Source organism: Oryctolagus cuniculus, chromosome 7 (assembly GCF_964237555.1).
Source record: "Oryctolagus cuniculus chromosome 7, mOryCun1.1, whole genome shotgun sequence".
Lineage (NCBI taxonomy): Eukaryota > Metazoa > Chordata > Mammalia > Lagomorpha > Leporidae > Oryctolagus > Oryctolagus cuniculus.
In genome coordinates, this window is record NC_091438.1 from 144,380,605 (window position 1) to 144,402,921 (window position 22,317).

The 22,317-nt window shown below is 50.0% G+C and overlaps 2 long non-coding RNA genes across 2 annotated transcripts; both read right to left on the reverse strand.

Moving 5' to 3' along the window:
• Nucleotides 1-359: 359 nt before the first annotated feature.
• On the reverse strand, nt 360-6,877 carry LOC127493492 (uncharacterized). The gene is made up of 3 exons (XR_011390822.1): nt 5,217-6,877; nt 4,961-5,083; nt 360-1,030 (listed from the first exon to the last, which is right to left on the reverse strand). It is a non-coding gene; the product is annotated as an uncharacterized lncRNA (long non-coding RNA).
• An 81-nt stretch (nt 6,878-6,958) lies between these two features.
• LOC138850704 (uncharacterized) lies at nt 6,959-8,437 on the reverse strand. Its single transcript, XR_011390823.1, has 2 exons — nt 7,925-8,437; nt 6,959-7,683 (listed from the first exon to the last, which is right to left on the reverse strand). It is a non-coding gene; the product is annotated as an uncharacterized lncRNA (long non-coding RNA).
• Nucleotides 8,438-22,317: the final 13,880 nt, after the last annotated feature.

Consider the following 22,317-nt stretch of genomic DNA (forward strand, 5'->3'; position numbering starts at 1 on the left):
GTTAGGCCTTCCCTATACCCTGCAGAGGTTGGGCGGGTGGAGCCCAACCAAATATTCAAAAGAGCATGGCCTCAGGTGTATGATGGGAGTGGGCGTGGCCTCCATGGTAATTTCATTATAATGACCTCAAAGACATCGCGGGGAAATGCATCCTATAGCCATGTTGGAATATTTCCAGCTAGCACTGTCCAAGTTCCCAGCACTGGGAAACTTGTGGTTTCTGCTACTCAGGAAGGACTGCAGGCTTTGGTGGTGAGTAGGAGGTGGGCCTGGGTTGTGCATAGAAAGGGAAGGCAGTTTGGATGGTGCACAGAGGGGAGGGGACTTGTTATGGTGGCCAGGCCAGGCTTTCCTAGGGGCTGCCTATAATTCTACCCTGGGAGGTTGGCCACAGCTCTCAAAAGGCAAATCGCCTGGAGCTGCCAATCACTAACCCCTGCGGGTGGGCAGGAGCTGTCAGTCACCAGCCTGCTGCTGTTTGATAGGTTGGCAAGGAGCTGTTGGAGCCCAGCTCCCCCCAGCTCCCTGTGCTCTCACAACGCAGGGACCAGAGACCAAGGAGAAGAAAGGAATGGCTGTGGTCAGGGGCCGACAGGACGTGTGGATTCACGCTGGAGGTTGGCTCCCTGTGATCTCAGGAGAAGTCCCTGTACAGGCCGCCAAAACGTTACGGGAAGTGACCGACTCAGGCCAGTGTCAAATCACATCAGAGTCAGAACCAGGGAGGAGAAAAGAGCTGGCCAGAGTAGAATAGAAAGTTTGGGGAAAGAGTCCCTGATTAAACAGAGACTACTAAAGGGAGAGGCTGTAGTTCAGAGGATGGTTAAACAAAGAGCCCATATCCGTGTCCATAAAAACTCCCATCCAAGGTGGACCAGCCTCTCAGGTGTTTTTTTTTTTTTTTTTTTAACTGAGATGCCCAGCTGGTCTGTCAGGCGCACCTCTTTAAATCTGGCTATCATACTTACTCCTGTTGTCTCACGTCTGAACTTTTTCTTGCATGAAGACAAGAACCTCCGAGCAGCCGTCTCTGGAAATACAAGGAGTTGCTATAGAACCCCAAACTGGAGTGCAGCAAATCTATCACTGATAGCAGAGCGATGAGTAAAAGCGGGCACAGCACAGAACAAGGAACAGTTAATGCCCAATTCCCAGGCTCCCTGAGGGAGTGGAGGCGCTGCGTCTTATAGTTCAAAGTTGGGGCTGAGCAGTGAGTGATCAGCTCTTGTGTGGGCCCTGCTTGGTCCACAGTGTGTGTGGTCTTCCTTTGGTCAGTGCTAGGGGTCAGCATCCCAATACCAGCCATAGAGGTAATACCAGCCATAGAGTTAATAAATGAAAGTCAAGTCCTACAGTCTGGTGCCTGCTGGTGAGTTCTTGTAAAAGGTCTCAGGATAGAGGCCAGCATTGAACTTTTAACTATGTTAACCATAAGGGAGGCTGTGTCACTCCCTTAACTTAATAAGTTCATCTTTAGAGGAATTGCAAGCTAAGGAGATGAAGGAGCCAGATAAAATCTACATCAAAGGCTACAGGGATGGGGCTCAATTACATAAGGAATTAAAATAATTGCCATTACTCTAACAAAATTCTATCCATTCTCATCTCCTTCTGTATGTAAACATGTTTCTTAGTGATGCTATCTATAACACTGATACTGAATATAGCCTTCTTTTTTTTTTTTTTTTGACAGGCAGAGTTAGACAGTGAGACAGAGAGAGACAGAGAGAAAGGTCTTCCTTTTTCCGTTGGTTCACCCTCTAATGGCCGCTGCGGCCAGCGCACTGCGCTGATCCAAAGCCAAGAGCCAGGTGCTTCTCCTGGTCTCCTATGCAGGTGCAGGGCCCAAGCACTTGGGCCATCCTCCACTGCACTCCTGGGCCACAGCAGAGAGCTAGCCTGGAAGAGGGGCAACCGGGACAGAATCCAGCGCCCCAACCGGGACTAGAACCCAGTGTGCTGGCGCCACAGGTGGAGGATTAGCCTAGTGAGCCGCGGCGCTGGTCTCTAGTTTACTTTTTTTTTTTTTTTTTTTTTTTTTTTTTGACAGGCAGAGTGGACAGTGAGAGAGAGAGACAGAGAGAAAGGTCTTCCTTTGCCATTGGTTCACCTTCCAATGGCCACCGCGGCTGGCACGCTGCAGCCAGTGCACCGCGCAGATCTGATGGCAGGAGCCAGGTGCTTCTCCTGGTCTCCCATGGGGTGCAGGGCCCAAGTACTCGGGCCATCCTCCACTGCACTCCCGGGCCACAGCAGAGAGCTGGCCTGGAAGAGGGGCAACCGGGACAGAATCCGGCGCCCCGACCGGGACTAGAACCCGGTGTGCCGGCGCTGCAAGGCGGAGGATTAGCCTAGTGGGCCGCAGCGCCGGCCTGGGGCAAACTTTTGAAAGTGCAAATCTTGGTGCTTTTGTTTTTAATGCTATTGGCTGCAGAGCAGCAGCTACAGACTTAACACTGAGGGAATCCAGACATATAGGAGAGAGCACGCAGGGCTCGCGACCACCCACTGATACAAGTGCCCACAGGTTGGCTGCGTTTGAAAGGCAGAGTCACAGAAAGGATGAGAGAGAGACAGAGAGAGAGAGAGAGAGAGAGGTCTTCCATCCTCTGGTCCACTCCCCAAATGGCCTCTACAGCTGGAGCTGGGCCAAACTGAAGTCAGGAGCCAGGAGCTTCCTCTGGGTCTCTCTCATGGGTACAGAAACCCAAGCATCTGGGCCATCTTGTTCTGCTTCTGCAGGCCATAGCAGAGAGCTGGATGGGAAGTGGAGCAGCCGGAACTCATCCCATATGGGGGCCGGCACTGCAGGCGGTGGCTTTACCTGCTACGTCACAGTACCGGCCCCCACACTGTGCTTCTGAAGTTAGTGTCCACTGCAGGATAGGTCAGCTCTTAGCATGGAGCCACCATGGACAATCTCCAGGTGCCAGACCCAGATTTCATTTCAGGTTCTAACTCAGGTCTCTATTTTTCTAAATTGGTGCACGACTTGTTAACTCCACTCCTTTGCCTGATGGTAGGGGGAGGAGGAAAAAATTGATTCTGTTGCTTGGTTACCATGTCTGGCATCAGGAGGTGGTACCTCCAGGTATGGTGGAGGTTCTACATTTGGCTGGTGGAAGATGGACAGTCCTCCCTACCCCCATCATGGCATGGGCCCACAGTAACTGCCTTATTGGCAAATGCTACAGCTTTTCAGCTTTTTTTTTTTTTTCTTTCTTTCAACTCAACGCTGGACTCACCCTGATGTCAATGCCTCCGAGAGGTTACAAGTCCCAGGTGCAGCTGCAGTTCTGGCTCCCTCACAAAATATTTCAGGCTCAAGTAAAGGCCCTGAATAATGCATCTCGGGCCTGGGTCAAATGCCTTCTCTGGTTTATTGGAGCGTTAGAGCCCGCTAGAGGCCAGATACCCTATGTGTGGTGGCAAAAAGGCCTACCGAAGTATTTGGGGGGCTGGGCGGTGGTTTCAGGCTTGGGAGAACACCCTAGATCTACAATCAACCTGTAGGAAGCCCTGAAGCAGGGAACCCCAGCTTGGGATGCACAAGGAGGTCTTGGATGCCAGCTCTCATGCGAGGGATTCGAGTCACACGCTGAAGCCTAACTGGGCTCATCCTGAGCCCTTTCTAACTTCTGTCTTCCCAGACTTTCAGCTGTGGACGACCCCGCATCCATTCCCGCTGATACACCCCTAGGATGCATGCTCAGTAACTGGGAGACTCTTAAGCTAAATAAAAAATTAATTTTCCCCTGTATTACCATCTGGCCAAAATACAAGCTGGGCAATGAAGAGGCCTGGCTCATAGATGGGACTCTGAACTCTAATACCATCTCACGACTTGGCCTCTTCTGTAGGGATCAGCAAAAATGGCTAGAAGTTTCTTGTGTACTCACGGCATTATATCACACTTGATTCATGAAAGGAGTACCGGGCTACATTCTGTACCTGCTCTCTCAAAGACAAGGGAAGAATTGATAGATAATAGTGACTGGTCCACTACTAGCTGGTCCTTAGCCATTCCAGGCTGAGCAAGTCTACATGCTAAGACCACCCTCAGAGGGCACTAGGCCCTCCCCTGCACCCCTAAAACCTGACTCTTCCTTACCTTCTATCACCCCACGACCTCCACCTTTCAACCCTTCCTGTCTTCCTTACCAGAGAACAGCCCAACCAGAGTTACTTGCAGCAGGTCCCCATCAGCCCAAAGTGGGTATGCTCTGTTCTCTGAGAGAAGTGGCACATGGAGATGTAGGGACAGTTAGAGTGCTTGTCCCTCTCACCAAGTTTGACTTAAGCCAATGTAAGCAAAAGCTAGGATGGTTTTCAAAGGACCCTACTCGATTCACTGAGAAGTTTTAGGCCTTCACTTTAGTCTTTTAGTCTTAACTCAAACCAACTTACATGTTATTTTTGTCTACTTGTTGCACCACTGAAAAGAAACAATGTGTTTGCACTAAGGCTCAAACCCATGTGGATTCTCTGGTTATTCAACAGCCTGGGTACTAGTTACAGGGGCATTAGCAGACCCAGCAGCTGACCCTGATTGGAATTATCAGGAAGGACATGAGCACTTACAGCATCGAGACCGCATGGCTTCACACCTTCTGTCTGGGATGAGGAAATGTATTATCAGATCCATAAATTATAAAATCAGAGAGGTAACACAGAAGGATGACAACCCAGTCTTGTCCCAGGGATGGCTGGTAGAGGCATTGAAGAGATCTGAAATATAGATCCTGACTCTCCTGAAGGAAGGTCCTATGTGATACTCATTTCCTCAGTCAGTGCCAGATGTTAGAAGAAAGCCTCAAGTGCTGGCCATGCAGGGCCAGTGCTGTGATGTAGTGGGTGAAGCTGCTGGTTTGAGTCCTGGATGCTCCACTCCCTATCTAGCGCACTGCCAATGTGGGGACGCAGGGGAAGATGACCCAAGTGCTTGTGTGCCTGCACCCACCTGGGAGACTGGAAGAGGTTCCTGGCTCTTAGCTTCAGATTGGCACAGCTCCAGGCATTGTGGCTATTTGGGGAGTAAACCAGCGGATGGAAGCTCTCTCTCTCTCTTTCTCTCTCTCATTGCCTTGCAAATAAATAAACAGATCTTTAAAAAAAAATCTAGCCATGGAACCCCCAAGCCCCCATGAGTCAAATGGTAGAAAAGCATTTTCAGTGTTTAACAATAGAGACAGGGCTGAGGAGCAAAGCATACATACTCCAGCACGGGAAGCAGGCCAGGCAGCAGACCTACAGGACAACGATGGCCGCAATCAGCACTTGGCAACCTCAGAGTCAGTCCAGGGCATTCCGCCATCGCAGGAGGATGTGCCAGGCGATGGCATAAGGAGGGTTCCTCTGCAAGGGATCCCAGGTCTGTGCCCCCAAGGCAAGAAAAGTGGTCACTGGAAGAGGGACTGTGTCCTCCTCCGGAGACAGGAAGGGACTCATGGATCTGTCTGAAGACCAAAGGGGCCTGGGGACTCAGGCGGCTCCTAAGGAAGCAAGCATCTCACGTGCGGAGTTCCAGGTGACTATGACATTGCAGGTACGAAGTGTGCTCGTTTCCTGATTCATGCTGGAGCCGCTTACTCTGTGATGACCCCATCTTCCGGAACTGTGTTATGGGAGTCGATGACAAACCTCACTCTCAAAGGCTTACTTTGCCTTTGGTGGCTCAAACAGAGGATGCTTTTGGTGATGTCTGAATGCCCAACTCCTTGGCTCGGAAGAGGTTTGCTATCATCCCTGGTTCTTCCCTCATGTTAATTGCTCCTACATTGAAGTTGTTGCTGTGATGCTAACAGTCACTGAGGCAGACCCCAGCCTGGATGATTTTCCTACTGGAATAAAAGATAGAGTAGATCCTCAGCTCTGGGATGGGGGATACCATGATGGGCCACACATGCCTGAGCTGTCACAGTGTCACAGTCCTCGTAGAGGACATACCAGATTTCCTCGCAGTGCCACTGTTGCGTAAAACCAGAGGCTGATGGGGACTTCAACCCTGGACTGATCAGTTTCTCAAACATGGAGTCCTGGTTGCCTGTCCTTCTCCCTGTGATACTCCAGTTTTGCCTGTTTTAAAGCCGAATGGGGAATATAGAATAGCACAGGACTTAGTAATGAGGCAATCATTCCTCTTCATCCTTTTGTGCCAAATCCTTACACCATATTAACGCAGATACCTGTATGCACCTCGTGGTACACAGTAAAAGACCTGAAAGATGCTCTGTTCTTCATCCTGTTAAACCCAGAATCCCAGCACTTGTTTGCCTCTGAATGGACTGATCCATCCTCAGCTGTAACACTTGGGCAGTTCTCCCTCAAGACTCCAGAGATCGTCCTCATATGTTTGGAAATGTTCTTGCAAAGGGACTCAGAGAGCTCCAATTAAAGACGGGAGCAATTCTGTAAAATGTAGATGGCATTTTTATTTGCAGCCCCCCCCCCCAAAAAAAAAAAGGAGGACTCCAATGTAAATACCAGCCAGGTCTTAAACTTTTTAGGGACACAGAGTTTCCCCAGATTTCTAAACAAGAGGTAAACTATTTAGGATGTGTTCTGACCTTAGGACATCATGCTCTGTCACTCAAGAGAAAGAAAGCTATATTATGTACAGAGCTCCACAGGACAAAGAAACAGCTAAGGATATTTCTGGGAATGGAAGGTTTATAGACTAAAGATTCCAGGATTGGGGTTAATAGGCAAACCTTACATGAGGCTTTAAAGGGTCCTAACGCAGACCCACTTCACTGGACAGGAGAGCATCAGGAAGCTTTGCAAAAGATTAAAGAGCTATTAACAGAAGCTCTGGAACTAGGAATCTCAATTTGAACAACCAGTTCACTCACTCTGTAGCAGAGAAGCAGAGAGTAGTACTAAGCAGAGAGTAGTACTAAGAAATTGGGTCCACTTTCATGACCAGTGGCCTGCTTTTCTTTTCTATTTTTTTTAAAGATTTATTTTATTTATTTGAAAGGCAGAGTTACACACAGAGAGAGGGAGATACAGAGAGAGAGAGAGAGAGGTCTTCCACATGCTGGTTCACTCCCCAAATGGCTGCAACATCTGGGGCTGTGCCAGGCCAAAGCCAGGAGCCAAGAGCTTCATTCGGGTCTCCCACATGGACTCTAGGGCTGCAGGACTTGAGCCATCTTCTGCTGCATTCCCAGGAGCATTAGCAGGAAGCTGGATGGAAAGTGGAGCAGCCAAGACTCAAATGGGCGCCCATATGGGATGCTGGTGCTGCGGGCAGCAGCTTCACCCATTACTCACAACACTGATCCTAGTGGCCCACATTCTTAAGCAACAAGACTTAGTGGCTGCAGGATAGTCTGTATGCTTAAGGGCAGTCACTGCTACAGTGCTTTTGTGGAGGAAACCACCAAGCTGGCTTTAAGCCAGTCACTTGAAATTCAAACTCCACACCAGGTGCAAGGAGTTCTGGAAATTAAAGGGTATCAAAGTCTAACAGGAGAATGACTTACAAAATATCAGGGTCTTTTGTTAGCCTCACCTGAAGTAACTCTCAAGTCATGCCAAGTCCTCAATCCAGCTACTCCCTTGCCATCTGAAGGTACTGATGGGTTAACTCACCCTTGTGTGGATACAATAGGGCAGGTGTATTATAGCAGGACTGACCATGAGATGAGCCTCTGGAAGATCCAGACGTCAAATGGTTTACTGATAGCAATAGTTTATGGAGAAAAGAGCTAGCAGGTTATGCCACAGTGGATCACACTCAGGCAGGAGAAGTCCAGCCATTGCCATCCAACACCTCAGCTCAAAAGGCTCAGCTTACTGCCTTGACTAGGAAAAGGCCAAAGAGTTACTATTTACACACAGTCCACATACGCTTCCCTTGTGTTACACGCACACGCAGCAGTTTGGAGAGAATGAGGCTTACTGACTGCAAATAACGCACCTGCTAAACATGGGAGAGATAGCACATCTTCTTCAGACAGTGCTGGAACCTCTGGAAGTGGCTGTCGAATACTGCAGGGCTCACCAGAAGGAAGACAGCCATGTCAGCAAAGGAAATGCACTAGCCGAAAAGGATCCATTGCAGGGAGGATTTTAGAAATAGCTTTTGATACCTTGACCTGTAGACATTACTAAAAATCCTTACTATACTGAGCCCAAGACAAAACGGTCTCAGTAACGAGGTTATGCTAAAAATGCCAATGGGTGGTGGATTTTAAATCATGGGGTCATGCTCCCAATGGCCTCTAAGGGGGAAAATTATTAAGGAAAAACCTGACTCTACCCATATGGAAAGAGGAGCTTCAGCATTTGGAGGAAAAGGACTAAATATTGTCATAAAGGAAGTAACTCGGTCCTGTCCCCTGTGTTTATAAAATAACCCAAGTGGGGGCCGGTGTTGTGGTGTAGCAGGTAAAGCCTCTACCTGCAGTGCCGGCATCCCATATGGGCGCCAGTTGAATTCTTGGCTGCTCCACTTTCGATCCAGCTCTCTGCCATGGCCTGGGAAAGCAGTAGAAGATGGTCCAGGTCCTTGGGCCCCTGCACCCGTGTGAGAGGTCTACTTTTCTACTTGTGGAACAAGTAGAGAATGTGCAGTAATTAATGAAATTAATGAAATCCCCCCTAACAGCAGTATGTTCACTGAAAGAGACACTGCAAAGCTTTATATCTAGGCTAAATGGTTTTATAATCTAGTCAGGGAAAGTCTATCAGCTCCCACTGTTCGGGAAATAAAACAACATATTTTTGGGGCCAGTGCTGTGGCGTGGCGGGTAAAGCTGCCGCCTGCAGTGCCAGCAACCCATATGGGCATGAATTCGAGTCCTGGCTGCTCCACTTCCCATCCAGCTCTCTGCTATGTCCTGGGAAAGCAGCAGAGGGTGGCCCAGGTCCTTGGGCCCCGGCATCCATGTGGAAGACCCAGAAGAAGCTCCTGACTCCTGGCTTTGGAAAGGCGCAGCTCCAGCTGTTGCGGCCATTTGGGGCGTGAACCAGCGGAGAGAAGGCCTCTCTCTCTCTCTGTCTCTGCCTCTCTGTAACTCTGCCTTTCAAATAAATAAATAAATCTTAAAAATAAAAAAAGAACATATTCTTCCTTTCCTAAGAGGGATCCCGCCTACGATTTGTCCTTTTCCAGTTACTCATCCTGATTGACAGGTTTGTTTCTTTCAGAGTCCAAGAGCTTCTCGGAGGAATGGTGACCACGCAAGGACCACAACCATCGTCGGTAACTGTTGAAAATCTTCTGTCTTAGGGGATGTGTCCATTACATGAGATACGTATCCAGGATGTGCAGGGCCCGTGACCCTAATCAACAGGAAGCAGATACAGAAGATGGATCATTGGGAGCAGCATTGTGGTGTAGTGGGTTAAGTCATCGCCTGTGATGTCAGCATCTCATATGGGCACCAGTTCAAGTCCTGGTTGCTCCACTTCTGATCCAGCTCCTTGCTAATGTGCCTGGGAAAGCAGTGGAGGATGGCCCAAGTGCTTGGGTCCCTGCCCCCATGTGGAAGAGCTGGCACAGTTACAGAAAGAGAGAGAGATCTGGCCGGCGCCGCGGCTCACTAGGCTAATCCTCCGCCTAGCGGCGCTGGCACACCGGGTTCTAGTCCCGGTCAGGGCGCCGGATTCTGTCCCGGTTGCCCCTCTTCCAGGCCAGCTCTCTGCTGTGGCCAGGGAGTGCAATGGAGGATGGCCCAGGTGCTTGGGCCCTGCACCCCATGGGAGACCAGGAAAAGCACCTGGCTCCTGGCTCCTGCCATCGGATCAGCGCGGTGCGCCGGCCGCAGCGCGCCAGCCGCGGCGGCCATTGGAGAGTGAACCAACGGCAAAGGAAGACCTTTCTCTCTCTCTCTCTCTCACTGTCCACTCTGCCTGTCAAAAAAAAAAAAAAAAAAAAAAAAAAAAAAAAAGAAAGAGAGAGAGATCTTCCACCTGCTGGTTCACTCCCCAAATGGCCACAACAGCTGGGGCGGGGCTGGGCTGGAACCAGGAGCCAGGAGCTTCTTCTGGGTCTCTCATGTGAGTGAGGGACCCAAACAGGCCATCTTCTGCTGCTTCCCCAGGCATGTTAACAGTGATCTGGATCGGAAGTGGAGCAGCCAGGACACAAACTGGTGCCCAAATGGGATGCTGGTGCCACAGGCAGAGGCTTAACCCACTGCATCACAGCGCTGGCCCCTTTGAATTAACTTTATTGCTCTGTGTCCCTTATATGTGTCTGTACTTAAAATGCTTGTCTTTGTGTGAAACAAGAATTTGGAAAAAAATTAATACATCCTTGCCCACATAAGCATTTCTGCCAGAGTCAGTAGGGTTTGTTCTGGTATTTTCTTTATTTTTTTTTAAGATTTATTTATTTATTTGAAAGAGTTACACAGAGAGAGGAGAGGCAGAGAGAGAGAGAGAGCGGTCCTCCATCCAATGGTTCACTCCCCAGTTGGCCGCAACTGCCGGGGCTGCACTGATCCAAAGCCAGGAGCCAGGAGCTTCTCCTGGGTCTCCCACGTGGGTGCAGGGCCCAGGGACTTGAGTCATCTTCCACTGCAATCCCAGGCCACAGCAGAGAGCTGGATCGGAAGTGGAGCAGCCAGGACTAGAACCAGCGCCCATATGGGATGCTAGTGCTTCAGGCCAGGGTGTTAACTTGCTGCGCCACAGTGCTGGCCTCCTGGTATTTTCTTTAAATGAATTATAATATATGTCAAATCACTCTAGTACTTACTTTCAGTTGAGTGACCCCATAGTTTTATTGAAAATATTAATATTTATAATATGGTAGAAGTATATCCTTGTCAATGATAGAATCAAGACAAACATTTCAGTTGTCAACTTACAAATGTTCCAGAAAAAGTGTGCATGTATCCCTGGTCCACCCATGTCTCCTGTGCCCTCCATTTTTGGATATGAATTTGGCTGATGGGGATCCTGGCAGGAGGCGGAAGGGAGTGAAGAGAGTGAGGTCATCATCTAGTCCTCCGGTTCCTGCCCTGTGAGATCTGGTCAGGTTCACAACAAGTTCCTGTCCCTCGTAAGGCTGAGGGCTTGTCCCTGGAGGCTTGGGGTGGTAGCAGCCTGGCTGCTGATAGTCCCAGCTTCCTGGAGGATCTTTGTGATTTCCCTACAGCCTTCCTGACCACATACGAAATTAGTCCCTTATGTACATAATCTCCTTAAGTTGTCTTCCGTCAAGTGTGCCACTTGCTTCCTCTTGGGCTTCTCACAGACATGGAGGATGGAAAGATGCAGAGTTTTTCTTAAAAATCATTAAAGGCACAGGGGGAAAGGTTTGTAAACCCACTGATTCAGACTACATTCATTCATTCACTCAATAAACATTGGTTGCATTGTGCTCGATGTTCTGGTGAACACACAGTAGCTGGGGTCTCTCTGCAGTATGGTGGGTGGTGCGCACACACACACGAACACACGCAGGGCAATACAATAGAGCATGCTATGTGCTTTAATAAAGATTTGGGAAAGTTGTGTGAACACTATGGAAAGAGCAATCAATTAATTCCACCTGGGGGCCCCGGGAGGGCTTCCCAGAGGAGGTTTCCTTTGGTTCATGGCAGTAAAATTAAGAAGGAGTTTGTCTGGAAGAAAGCATTGCAGGCAAAGGCTATGTAAGCGAAGCCAGGAGAACTTGTGGTCATGACGGGACTGCTGAGTCATGGCTGAGTGTGCAAAAGGTGGTTCCAAAAGAACGAAGAGGAACAGGTGTCTCACCTGGTGGTCAAGACATCCGAATGCCTCCCAATCCATGTCACCGTGCCTCCCACTCCTGCCTCTGGCTTCCTGTGGCCCAGACCCTGGGAGGTAGCAGTGATGGATCAAGTAATCGGGTTCCTGACTCCCATATTTGCCATCTTTGCCGCCCACCCCCACCTCTGTCTCGACAGACATTCGGGAATTAAAACAGCAGATCAAAGCTGTCTCTCTGCCTCCCAAATAAAGAAATAATTTAAGCCGGTGCCGCAGCTCACTAGGCTAATCCTCCACCTTGCGGCGCCGGCACCCCGGGTTCTAGTCCCGGTCGGGGCACCGGATCCTGTCCCGGTTGCCCCTCTTCCAGGCCAGCTCTCTGCTGTGGCCAGGGAGTGCAGTGGAGGATGGCCCAAGTGCTTGGGCCCTGCACCCCATGGGAGACCAGGATAAGTATCTGGCTCCTGCCATCGGATCAGCGCGGTGCGCTGGCTGCAGCATGCCCGCCACGGCGGCCATTGGAGGGTGAACCAACGGCAAAGGAAGACCTTTCTCTGTCTCTCTCTCTCTCACTGTCCACTCTGCCTGTCAAAAAAAAAAAAAAAAGCATAAACAGTATGCAACGATGAGTAAACTGAAATAAAAAATTTGTACATAGCCGAAGATATAAAAAAATTAAAATACTAAATGATTCCTTGGGAGGATTGCAATTAATATATAAATAATATCTAGAACTGAGTAAGAACTAAAGACCAGCAAGCAAATTGAAATATAGGCAAGAAACATGAACAGGTCATTCTCCCATGAGGAACACCCTCAGGATGGCCCATATCATGAAAAGGTGTTTGGCTTCTTAATAATCAGGGAAATGCAAATTAAATGGTTTATGATTTAGATACGACTTCCAATGACCGGAGTATGAAAAGGGGAAACATAGTAACTTTATAGTGGAGAAGCCTGGAAATATCAGTTAACACGTGATCAAAGTTAGCATGACCAGTGATGAGCCACAAGGGGGATATGATGTGATGAGAAAGGCATTTCCCTGCTGTGGAGTCCTCCCCTAAACCCTGACCCTAGTCAAGTGAAGACTGAACTCCTATCATTTAAAGGCAGGACCCAGTGTCTCCTCTGTCTCCTTATCTGTCCTTTATCAAAAAGAATTCACAGAATTGAGGGGGTGATGTAGCTGGCCCAACAAGATTCCTTTTTCTTTTTTTTTTTTTTTTAAGATTTATTTATTTGAAAAGCAGAGTTACAGAAAGCAGAGGGAGAGAGAGAGAGAGAGGTCTTCCATCTGCTGGTTCACTCCTCAAATGGCCAAACAACCGCAGCTGGGAGCCAGGAGCCAGGAGCCTCCTCTGGGTCTCCCACGTGGGTGCAGGGGCCCAAGGACTTGGGCCATCTTCCACTGCTTTCCCAGGCCATAGCAGAGAGCTGGATTGGAAGTGGAGCAGCCAGGTCTCGAACAAACACCCATATGGGATGCCGGCACTGCAGGCAGCGGCTTAACCCACTATGCGCCACCCCCCTCCCCCCCAACAAGGTTCTAATCACCAGAGTCAAGAAGTCATCTGCTTCTCCAGTGCTGTCCAGAATGGGTTGTTCAGTAGATTTCTAGGTTCAGGCAAGGCAAGTCCAGGTCTGGTGCAGAAGGTAACTACCACTTCCATGGAACCTCCTAGACTTGCTGAGCCCAGTTGGCCACTGTAACAGTCACCAAACAGTCAAAGGAAGGTCACAAGCATCACTGGCCAACCAGGAACTCAGACACCAGCTGAACACAGACCTCCCAGCCCGATTGCAACGTATAAGAAACTTCACCCTGACTCTTCAAGGAGCCCGGGGATTAAGTGACAGCTGCCCAGCTCCTTGCTCGGCGCTTTGCGATAAACACCTTTCTTTCCTTTTTTTTTTTTTTTTTCTTTTTTCTGACAGGCAGAGTGGACAGTGAGAGAGAGAGACAGAGAGAAAGGTCTTTCTTTTGCCATTGGTTCACCCTCCAATGGCCGCTGCGGCCGGTGCACTGCTGGTGCTTCTCCTGGTCTCCCATGGGGTGCAGGGCCCAAGCACTTGGGCCATCCTCTACTGCACTCCCGGGCCATAGCAGAGAGCTGGCCTGGAAGAGGGGCAATCGGGACAGAATCCGGCACCCCGACTGGGACTAGAACCCGGGGTGCCGGCGCCGCAAGGTGGAGGATTAGCCTATTGAGCCGCGGCGCTGGCTAAACACCTTTCTTCCACTGCCTCGATGACAGTGATTTGCTTTCTGTGAATTGGGTGAGCAGACCCAGATTTGGGGTTTCTATAGCAACATCTCCTACTAGTTTGGGGGTTTGTCTGGAAACAGAGTCAGGAAGAAAATACCAGGCAGACTCACAATGAGCGAGATTCCGCAAAACCTCTCATCACCAGCTGCTGCTCCTTGGGATTGTCAAGGTCGTAGGAATAGGAAAGACCAAGAAACGGTCACAGACCAGAGCAGACTAAGGAGACGTGAGAAGTGAGTGGGGCTGGCATTGTGGCATAGTAGTGTCCTGGCTGACGGGCCCAGCTGTGGCTGCTGCAGAGATTTGGAGAGCGAACCAGTGGATTCAAGACTTCTGTCTCTGCCCACCCCCCCCAATTCTGCCTTTCAGATAAACAAATAAAAAAGAAGCAAGTGCAACATAGTAGCTTGGGTGGGATCCAGGTACAGGGAAAGGACATTAGTGGTATACAAATAAAGTCTGGCATTTCATTAACGGTGATGAGGGGTGGGCACTGTGGGTTAAGCTGCCACTTGGGATGCCTGTGTCCCACATCAGAGCACTGGTTTGAGTCCTGGCTGGTCCATTTCCAACCTAACTTCTTACTAATGCATCCTGGGAAGGTAGTGAATGATGGCTCAAATACCTGGACCCTGCCACCCATGTGGGAGACCTGGATGGGGTTTCTGGCTTCTGGTTAATGTCTGGCCAAGTCACAGATGTTTCTTTCATTTGGGGAGCAAACCAATGGATGAGATTTCTCTCTCTCTCTGTCTGCATATGTGTGTGTGTGTGTGTGTGTGTGTGTATCTTCCTCTCTGTCACTCTGCTTTTCAAATAAATAAATGAATCTTAAAAATTAACAGTAACGTGCCAATGCTGGCTTTTGAGTTTTGACAAACCCATCATGGTCACGTAAGATGTGAACTCGAGGGGAAACTGGGTGAGGAATATGTAGGAACTCTATTTTGTCACTGCACCTTTTCTGCCCATGAGAAGTTATTCCAAAGTGAAAAGGTTATGTAAAAAATGATGAGATGCTATTTTATTATTATTATTATTTATTTTTATTTAAAAGTCAGAGGTACAGAGAGAAAGAAGGAGAGGCAGAGAGAGAGAGAGAGAGAGGTCTTCCATCTGCTGGTTCACTCCCTAGATGGCTGCAATGGCGGGAGCTGAGCCAATCTGAAGCCAGGAACCAGGAGCTTCTTCTGGGTCTCCTACATGGGTGCAGGGGCCCAAGGACTTGGGCCATCTTCCACTGCTTTCCCAGGCCATAGCAGAGAGCTGGATCGGAAGTGGAACTGCCAGGACTTGAACCCGTGCCCATATGGGATGCCGGCACTGCAGGCAGTGGCTTTACCTGCTAGACCACAGTGCTGGCCCTGAGATACTATTTTCTACCCATCAAGTCCATGAAGACGACCCAGCCAGACTCTGGTGTTTTGAGGAGAAAATGAGGGAAATAGTTCTCTCATTCCTGCAGGTGGGAAGGCAAAAAAGCACTCTAGGAAAATAATTTAGCCTAGAAAGGCAGTAAATATACAAATCCCGCAGCAAGAAATTTCCCTTTCAAATATATAGGGAGAGGAACTCTCACACGGGTACACTGATACAGCTTTGTTCTCAACAACAGAAAACTGGAACAACTTTATCGGTTATCACTAGGGGACAGATACAAAAGTGGTGATATATTAAAATGATAGAATACTCATTATATAGCAGTTAAAAGGAAAGAGTGAGATCTAGCCATATCAAAATATAAATATTGAGTGAAAAAATAGAGCTATGATGCCATTGATATAAATTTAAAAGACATAGGGCCAGCATTGGGCACAGCAGGTAAAGCTGCTGCCTGAGTTGCCAGCAGCCCACATCAGAGCGCCAGTTTGAGTCCCAGCTGTTCTTCTGCCCATCCAGCCCCCTACTAACATGCCTGGGAAGGCAGCAGAAGATGGCCCACATACTTGCACCCTTGCCACCCATGGGAGACCTAGATGGAGTTCTGGGCTCTTGGCTTTGGCCATTTGAGAAGTGAACAAGCAGAGAGAAAAATCTTTTTTCTCCCTCCCTGTCACTCTGCATTTCAAATAAATAGAATAAATCTTTAAAAAGATCCACAGGAACCTTATGTGCTGTTTGTGAATGTGCATATCCTTATTCATTTGTCTAACAAATCTTTCTTCAATGGCTTCTTACATGGTAAGTACTATTCTCAGTTCTGGGGACACAGTTGTGAGCTACAACAGAAAACTAGTATATGGGACTTCTCAGGAACCCAACACTATTGTTAATTTTTTTTTTAAATATTTATTTGAGAAGCAGAGTTACAGAGAGGGAGAGAGAGAGAGAGAGAGAGAGAGAGAAATCTCTTCCATCCACTGATTCACTTCCCAGATGGCTGTAATGGCTAGAGCTGTGCCGATCTGAAGCCAGGAGCTTCTTCCAGGTCTCCCACGTGGATGCAAGGACCCAAGGACTTGGGCCATCCTCTGCTGCTTTCCCAGGCCATAGCAGAGAGCTGGATTGGAAGTGGAGCAGCTGGGATTCCAATCGGTGCCCATAAGGGATACCAGCACTGCAGGCAGCAGCTTTAATAGCGCTGGCCCCTTTAGTTTTTTTTTTTTTTTTTTTTTTTTTTTTTTTTTTTTTTTAAAGATTCACTTATTTATTTGGAAGGCAGAGTGACAGAGAAAGAAAGATAGTGAGAGGGGCCAGCGCCGTGGCTCACTTGGTTAATCCTCCACCTGTGGCGCCGGCATTCCATATGGGCGCCGAGTTCTAGTCCCTGTTGCTCCTCTTCCAGTCCAGCTCTCTGCTGTGACCCTGGAATGCAGTGGAGGATGGCCCAAGTGCTTGGGCCCTGCACCCCATGGGAGGAAGTACCTGGCTCCTGCCTTCGGATCAGCGTAGCTCTGGCTGTGGCGGCCATTTTGGAGGTGAACCAATGGGAGGAAGACCTTCCTGTCCCTACCTCTCTTGCTGTCTAACTCTATCTGTCAAAAAAAAAAAAAAAAAAAAAAAGAGAATGTCTGTCCACTGGTTCACTTCCCAAATGCCCACAGCAGTCAGCCTGGGCCACACTGAAGCCAAAGCTAGGAACTCCACCTGGGTCCCCAGTGTAGGTGACAGGAACCCAAATGCCTGAGCCATCACCTCCTAGGATGCACGTGAGCAGGGAGCTGGATTGCAAGCACGGAATAGCTGGGACTGAAACCAGGTACTCTGATATGAACTGCTGTGCCACAATGCCTACCTGGATCCAAATTTTTTTTTTTTTTTTTAAGATTTACTTATTTATTTGGAAGGCGGAGTTACAGAGGCAGAGGCAGAGGCAGAGAGAAAAGAGAGAGGTCTTCCATCCGCTGGTTCACTCCCCATCTGGCTGCAACGGCTGGAGCTATGCCTATCTGAAGCCAGGAGCCAGGAACTTCTTCCAGATCTCCCACATAGGTGCAGGGGCCCAAACACGTGGGCCATCTACTGCTTTCCCAGGCCATAGCAGAGAGCTAGATTGGAAATGGAGCAGCCGGGACTCTAACTGGCACCCGTCTGGGATGCTGGTACTGCAGGCAGTGGCTTTACCCACTATGCCACAGTGCCAGCCCCGCCCAGCATTCTTTGATAATAATAATAGCAGTGAACACTTATGAACGTGCAATTCTCAGCACTTTACATGTATTTATATGTATAATTATAATTATACTTTATATGAATTCATTTAATCCTTGCAATGACCTTACAACATCCGTTCTACTATTATTCCGTCAGTGGTGAAGACACCAAGCTATGGTGACTGGAAGAGACTCGTCGTGGTAGCCACAGCAATCCAGGCAGTCTGGCTCCGAGCAGGGCCTCTCAACCATTGTGCTTTATGGCCTGGGATTCCTGCTGTCATGGAGCTTACATACTAGGGGGCAAACAGGCAGTAAAATACCTAGTGTGTCACGAGGCAGGCATGCAGCCCACAGGTTAGGACACTGCTGGTCCATGTGGGTGCTTTGATTAGACTCCTGGCTCCGGCTCCTCACTCCAGCTTCTTGCACCCCGGGAGGCAGCAGCGATGGCTCAGGTAGTTGAGTCCCTGCCACCGACCTGGGAGGTCTGGACTGAGTTTGAGGCTCCTGGCTTCACCCCTTCCCTGCTAGTCACTGCAGACATTTGGGGAGTCAATAAAAGATGGGAGTGCGCGCTCTCCCTCCCTCTCTCTCATAAATTAATTGAAAAATAAGGGGCCAGCGCATGGCAGGTAAAGCCACTGCCTGTGGTGCTGGCATACTGTATGGGTACCAGTTCGAGACCCGGCTGCTCCACTTCTGATCCAGCTCTCTGCTGTGGCCTGGGAAAACAGTAGAAGATGGCCTAGGTCCTTGGGTCCCTGCACCTGTGTGGGAGACCTAGAAGAAGCTCCTGGCTCCTGGCTTTGGATCGGCACAGCTTTGGCCGTTGCAGCCAATTTGGGAGTGAGCCAGCAGATGGAAGACCTCTCTCTCTCTCTCTCTCCCTTTCACTGTCTGTAACTCTACCTCTCAAATAAAACAAAGAAAATATTTTTTTTTGTTTTACTTTTTTTTTTTTTTTTTTTGACAGGCAGAGTGGACAGTGAGAGAGAAAGACAGAGAGAAACGTCTTCCTTTGCTGTTGGTTCACCCTCCAATGGCCACCGTGGCAGGCACGCTGCAGCCGGCGCACCACGCCTATCCGAAGGCAGGAGCCAGGTGTTTCCCCTGGTCTCCCATGCAGGTGCAGGGCCCAAGCACTTGGGCCATCCTCCACTGCACTCCCAGGCCACAGCAGAGAGCTGGCCTGGAAGAGGGGCAACCGGGACAGAATCCGGTACCCCGACCAGGACTAGAACCTGGTGTGCTGACGCCACTAGGTGGAGGATTAGCCTACTGAGCCGCGGCCTTTTTTTTTTTTTTTTTTTTTTTTTTGACAGGCAGAGTTAGACAGTGAGAGAGAGAGAGAGAGAGAGAGAGAGAGAAGTCTTCCTTTCCATTGGTTCACTCCACAAATGGTCGCTACGGCCCGTGTGCTGCGGCTGGTGCGTTGTGCCAATCCGAAGCCAGGAGCCAGGAGCCAGGTGCCTCCTCCTGGGCTCCCATGGGGGTGCGGGTCCCAAGCACCTGGGCCATCCTCCACTGCCTTCCTGGGCCACAGCAGAGAGCTAGACTGGAAGAGGAGCAACAGGGACAGAATCCAGCGCCCCAACCCCCCAACCGGGACTAGAACCCAGTGTGCCAGCACCACAGGTGAAGGATTAGCCAAGTGAGCCGCAGCGCCAGCCAACAAATAAAATCTTTACAAAAAAAAAAAAAAAAAAAGATAAAGAAAAAATACATATAGTATGTCAGACGGTATAAGAGTGATGAAGAAAAATGAAATGGATAAGGAAAGAGAGAGGGTGGAGATGGGGGCTTCATGCTTTCAAATAGGCTGGTGGGGGCACACTTCACTGGGAGATAGCATTGAGCAAAGACTCCAAGGAAGTGAAGGGGGAAGCCTGCAGATGTGCATGGGTAACCGCAGCCCGGGGGAGGAAACGGCTGGGTCAAGGGCTCTGACAGAGCAAGGCTGGGATGTCTGAAGAGCGTATGAGCAGGCAGCCAGGGGCTAGGGCAGCAGCATAAGGGAGAAGAGAGAGAGAGGAGGCCAGGGAGTGCGGGCTGCTTGGGGCAGGGTCTTACCACCCAGCATGAGGCCCTCGGAGGGACCAGGGACGGAGCAGGGGTGACTGACTCAGACGGTCCAGGATGCCTCTGGCTGCTTTGTTGCGATAACGATCTAGACCAGAAAGGGCACTGGCTTGGAGCAGAGGAAGTAGTTGGATTCTGGATTATCTTGAAGATTGAATTGATAATGCGAAGGACAGAAAGGAGGCAGGGAGGACTCCGGGTCTCGGTCTCGGCCTGGGAACTGGGCAGGTGGAACGGACGCGTCCCGGTGGGGAAGGTGGTGGGAGAATCAGGCCCGGGGAGGCTGTGGAAGTCTGGAGCTCAGCTTTGCACAGAGGTGGAAAGCTCTGCCGGACAGTCAGCTAGAGACGCTGGGTGCTCGGTTGCAGGTAGCAGCCTGGAGTTGAGAGCAGAGACGGACTTCTGTCCTCATAGGCTGGTGACTGAAACCACGACGAGGCCATCAGAGAAAGGAATGTGGACAGAGCAGGGGGGAGGGGAGACCCAGGCCCAGGGGCCTTCAACATTCACAGGTTGTGAGGAGGAAGAAGAGGAGAAGGAAAATTCATGGAGGGCAGACGCTTAAAAAGGGGCAGTCCTAGAGGTGGAAGGAAGCCAGGACAGAGTGTGGTCTCACAGGCTAACCGAAGAAAATGCCTTAAGATAGCTCAAGTTGGGGCCAGCACTGTGGCGTAGTGGGTTAATCCTCCGCCTGCAGCACCACCATCCTATATGGGTGCTGGTTCATGTCCCGGCTGTTCCTCTTCTGATCCAGCTCCCTGCTATGGACTGGGAAAGCAGTGGAAGATGGTCCAAGCCTGCATGGTCTGCACCCACATGGGAGACCTGGAAGAAGCTCCTGGCTCCTGGCTTCAGATCGGCACAGCTCTGGCCGTTGCAGCCATTTGGGGAGTGAACCAGCAGATGGAAGACTTTTCTCTCTGTCTCCCCCCCTCTCTCTGTAACTCTGCCTCTCAAATAAATAAGTAAATTTTAAAAACAAAAAACACAAAGCAAACAAACGAACAAATGAAAGCAGTCAAGGATGAGCCAGGCTGGAACCAGGAGCCTGGGAAGTTCATCTGGGTTTCCCACCTGGGTGGGAGTATATGTTAACTAAGTACCTTTCAACACACAGCAATATGATTTATTTAGAAGTATTAAATTCACATAGGGGGTGTGGTCTGCTGGTGAGATTGACCTCTCACAGATGTGAGGGATCTCTTTCTAGCCTGTCAATTGTCTCTGAGACTGACTGTATACATTCGTGTGGTCCTTACATAAAAACTCTGCATTTGGGGACCAGTGCTATAGCACAAATGGGTTAAGCTGCCATCTGTGATGCCAACATCACATGAGCACTGGTTTATGTCCCAGCTGCTCCACTTCTGATGCAGCTCCCTGCTAATGCACCTGGGAAAGCAGTAGAAGATGGCCCAAGTGCTGCATGAAGCTTCTGGCTCCTGGCCTGGCCCAGCCCTGACCATTGTGGCCATTTGTAGAGTAAAGCAATAGATGAGACATCTCTCTCTCTCTCTCTCTCTCTCTCTCTCTCCCCCTCACTAGCTCTGCCTTTCAAATGCATAAATGTTAAAAGAATAGTAACTAAAGGCAGCCCGTGTTTGAAGTCCTCAGAACAGGTCAACAGGAACAACGAGGTACTCTGTGAGTGACTGCTCAGGCTGCACTGAGTGCTCCCCGTACGCTGGTGTCCTCCTCACAGCTCTGGGAGGTGGGCACTGTCATTGCCCACCATTAAGGAGGAAGAAATTATGGACCACAGACTGACTAACCCAAGACCTTACAGCTGGTGAGTGGCAGTCCTGGGATCTTTACCCAGACGGTCTGGCTGTTTCCGGTAGGCAGCCCCTGTTGTCTCCGAGTGCTGGGCCTTGGCCAGAGGCTGTCCCAGGTGGCTCTGCCCAGGGACTCCTTCCTGGCACTGCCATGTTGTTATAACCTTCTCCAGGGCCCGGAGGAGCTCAGGGCTGGCATTTCCGGGCCCTCTTGGACCTGCTACCTCCCAGGCTGGCATGCAAAGACTCCCTGAGGCCCGGGGAGAGGGTGTGTCCGAGTGGCTCAGAGATTGCCAGGGAAAGCTGCTGCCAAGCAGGGCTTTGACCCCAGGCTACCTGCGGAGAGTCTCCCACCGACCCCAGGCCTGCCGTCCCCCTCTTCTTTATTCCACACTGAACCGGCGGAGTTTTGATACAGCCCTGGGCTCAGATGTCAGAAACCGGACTTCAGTCCTGGGCCTGCTTCCCAGTTAGCTGTGTGCCCTTGCACATGTATCCGTGTCTCTGCACCTTGCTTTTTCCCATCTCTGAATTGGGAGTGAGAGGAACGATGCTACGTTTTGCACCCTGGCCGTGCAGCAGGCCTTGGATCGCAGATGAGCTGGGCACTTGCTTGTGCATCAGAAGGCTGAGCGATGATGAGGCGTGGTTGTCGCTGTTCCTGTCCTTGACTCAACACTGCCAGCTTCCTGGTGATCTCCACCCTAGCTGATATTCCTTCCTCTGCTGCCACACGACACAAGACCCCCGGCACTTCCCTGAAGGCTTTCCCAGGCTCCTGGGTCATGTCCCAGGGGCCTAGGTCTGTACCTGGAGAAGGTTCTGAGGACCCAGTTTAATGTTGCCTCCCCGCCCTGTGACGACCCGACCGCTCTGGTGTGGTTTAGTATGGCTTTTCTGGAAGGA